Raw genomic sequence first — 3,831 nt, 5'->3', positions numbered from 1 at the left:
CAAGGGCACATACCAGGGTTGCAGGTTTGATCCTCAGCCCAGCTGGAATATGTTCAGTCTCTTTCTTTTCTTTTCTTTTTTTGTTTCCTTTTCCCTTTGCCTTTCCCTTTCCTTTCTCTTTTCCTTTTCCCTTTCCTTCTCTCTCTCTCTCTCTCTCTCTCTCTCTCCACCAATGTTTCTCTCTCTCTGTCTCCCTGTCTCCCTTCCACTCTCTAAAAAAAAAACAATGGAAAAAAAATCCTCGGGTGAGAATTAACAACAAAAAGAAAAACCAAGAGTTGTAAGCTCAATGCTACTGTGCTTTCACTGCCAGGCCAACAATCTGGACAACCAGCATTAATATTTGCTTCCTCACTAAACTCATCAGCTGGAAATTATTAGCAGTACTTGGGAGCTTGTTAGAAATACAAATTCCTGGGCCCCACCCCAGACCTACCAGACCAGAATCTTTGAAGGTCTGGTGCAGGAGATGGTGTTTTAACAGGTTCACCCGATGAGTTACGAAACACTGCTTTAAAGTAGGAAAGTTAGTTTCCTTTTACTATAAACTCTATATTTACTATGTTTATCTCTAATAAGTAAAGGGAAAACTCGTATTTTTACTGCCACATCTAATAAAACTATAGGTGAATGCCTCATTTGTTAAGGTGCTAAACACTTCCCTAGTCTTATTTTCCTATAAAAATGTGGTGGTCACAGCAGTAGTATAAAGCACTAATACTGTTACTTTTATACAAAGAAGGTGTGTCAGCCCCAGTCAACTCCTGCCTGTATGTTTGACCTACCAGCCACACAGTGAATGTGCAACTGTAAACCCTCGCAGTGCTGTCCTCTACGGTCAGACTGCCTGGGCCTGAGTTTTCTTAACCACGAAATGGAATAACACTACCAGATGGAAGAGGCATGTGAAGGGAAGAGATGATGTGCAGCACTTAGCACTATAGGGCACAGAAGAAGTCCTCGAAAATTTTATTATTATTTGCATTAGGTAAAAGTGCAACTAGAGCAGTGGTTCTCAACCTTCCTAATGCCGCGACCCTTTAATACAGTTCCTCATGTTGTGGTGACCCCCAATTTCATTGTTACAAATTGAACATAAAGCACAGCGATTAATCACAAAACCAATATGTAATTATATATGTGTTTTCCGATGGTCTTAGGCAACCCCTATGAAAGGGTCGTTCGACCCCCAAAGGGGTCGTGACCCAGAGATTGAGAACCGCTGAACTAGAGGTTTCATTTTTGGGAACACGGAAGCAGGGGAAATTGTGCTTAAAAAGTCCTGCTGTATTTTCACTAGTAGATCAGAATAAAGACAGAACCAGAGAGCTTTATTTATAGAATTAAAACAAAGCACTCCAAAGTTAACAAACCAATGTTTTAAATTTAACTTTTTATAAAAATGTTATGACATGTACATTAAGTATACCTATGGCCAAGGGCTAAAGGAGAGGATAAAAAATTAAAACAATTTGATTGTTGAGGTAGTGGAATTATGGGTGAATTTTCTTCCCTTCTACTTTATCAAAATCATGTGCCAACAACTCCTTTAATATCAGTAAAGAGTAAAGTACCCCAATTAATAGTAATAGTTTCCATTTATTGAGTCTAATGATCCCATTCAGTATTCTAAATAACTCTACAAATTCCACTTTACAGGGGAGGAGATGGACTTTGAGTGATAACACAGCCTGCCCGGGGCACACAGTGATAGAACAGGAGTTCAACTCAGCTCTGACTCCAAAGTCTACACTCAGAACCAGGGTTGAGGACATCCTTCTTTATTCACAAATGCTGGATGTGCCGTGCAAAAGCAAGGATCAAGTATAATCGCTGTTTTGGAGCACTTCTTGTGTGACAAAGGTATAGTCATAAGATGTAGAAATAGTAATAAAATTTTAACACAATTAAAATTCTAAATGAAAAACAGCATAAAGGAGACAAGGCATCTCTGAGCATACTTTCCTTCAGAAAACTCAACTGGTGCTTCCGTGAAATGTGGATTTCCGAGGAATACAGTTTAAGATGACCTCTTAGGCAAAAATAAATTATATGTACAAGACAACACATTATTAAAATACCCTAAAATTCTCAAATAATTAACTAAATTCTTAAGTTACTGTACTTGAGAATTCTACAAGCTCTCAGACTAGTATCATCTCTACACTCAGAGGGAAAATAAGTGAAATAGAGGGTCAATGAGTCACTCATGGCTTCGTGACAACCAGCGCGAACCTGGTTATCAGGTGTGGACTCTGACTCAGCCCAATCAGCATTACTGAGAGGCTCTCCAAGTTTTCACAGCAAGTGCCAGTTTTTCAAATTGTTCCAGCCCCCACACAGGCTTCCGAGAACATTTTGAGTTCCTCCACCATAAAGTTCCTACTTAAATGATTTTCCACTAGCCATTTATGTACTCATCATCTGCTGAACGGCCACAGCCCTAATTCTTAAAAAAGAGACGAGGATGCCCTGACCCGTTTGGCTCAGAGGATAGAGCGTCTGCCTGCCGACTTAAAAGTCCCAGGTTCGATTCCAGTCAAGGGCATGTACCTGGGTTGTGGGCACATCCCCAGTGGGAGGTGTGCAGGAGGCAGCTGATCGATGTTTCTCTCTCATCGATGTTTCTAACTCTCTATCTCTCTCCCTTCCTCTCTGTAAAAAATCAATAAAATATATATTTTTTAAAAAGAGAGAGACAAAGGAGCCCTCGACGGTTGCTCAGTGGTTACCGTCAGCCCTTGGATTCCATTTAGGTCTAGGGCTCCTACCTCGGGTAAAGGCTTGATCGGGGCCGGGCGCCTGCGGCAGGCAACCAACCAATGTGTCTCTCTCACATCCATGTTTCTCTCTCTCCCATTCTCTCTTCCCCTCCCTTCCGCTCTCTCTAAAAATCAATGGGGAAAATATCCTCAGGTGAGGATTAACGAGGAGAGAGAGAGAGAGAGAGAGAGAGAGGATCTCTCATACAGATCCAGAATAAAATGTTTTAAAGCCTAAAGGCAGGTAAAACTGAAACCGAAAAAAGTAAGTTGAATCGGGTTAAGGTCACTCATTTCTGTGTTTGTGTACAAAGTCTAACACAAAATGGAGAGCACTAGACACTTCCCTGGAGGAGAGAAGAAAGGGGCAAACCTCGCTGGCTGCGAAATACAATTGGGAAGACATAATACGTAAGCAAAATGGTAATTGTAGGATCTTCCTACAACTTCAAACTGTGCCCTTATTAACACCCCTAAGGTTACAAAAAGGTGGGTGGGGATGGCTGTCCAACAGGATTAAGGTGAAAAATGAGACATCCTGCTAGGCTGTGAGTACGGGGAGTCGCCGTCCTGCTCAGGTGGAGTTCCGGTTTACGTTTGAGCCATAGGAATTCTGGTCTCAAAGTCCAAACCAAACATTTGCCCCCCACCACCACCACCACCTTATCCTGTTTAGTATTTGATTGTTTCTCTTTTTTTACTCCAAAACAAAAATAATCCCTACCTGCTTCGTTTTAAGATTTTTGCCGTATGCTGGTGGGGGTGGGGAAGGATCGTTTCTGAAAGATCTTTCAAAAAGACATCGGATCAAATGTTAAAACATGGAAAAGTTGTGTACGCATTTTATTTACTTACAAATTCTGGCGGAGTTTTAAATCGTCCGTGGTCAATGCCAGGGGGGCCCTTCCGGTGTTCTGGTCCACGAAACCGGGCTGCACCCCTCGGACACGGCCGCCGGCGCCGGAGAGAATGACGCCCAGTCCCCGGCCACGTGACGGTGACCTGTGCTGGGAGGGGAGCGCCCGCGGAATGCTGGGACTGGTAGTCGCCCTGCCCCTCCCTCACAGTC

General features: G+C 42.7%; 1 protein-coding gene across 1 annotated transcript in view; it reads right to left on the bottom strand.

Moving 5' to 3' along the window:
- Nucleotides 1–3,699, bottom strand: part of LOC102758980 (torsin-1A-interacting protein 2) — a 27,048-nt gene extending 23,349 nt beyond the window's left edge. Inside the window, exon 1 of the mRNA XM_006754501.2 lies at nt 3,618–3,699. The gene's annotated coding sequence lies outside the window, so the exon portion shown is untranslated. The remainder of the gene's footprint in view (nt 1–3,617) is intronic.
- Between the last annotated feature and the right edge of the window lie 132 nt (nt 3,700–3,831).

The sequence above is a fragment of the Myotis davidii genome, unplaced genomic scaffold (assembly GCF_000327345.1).
Source record: "Myotis davidii unplaced genomic scaffold, ASM32734v1 scaffold591, whole genome shotgun sequence".
NCBI lineage: Eukaryota > Metazoa > Chordata > Mammalia > Chiroptera > Vespertilionidae > Myotis > Myotis davidii.
This window is presented reverse-complemented; position numbering and strand designations above follow the sequence as displayed.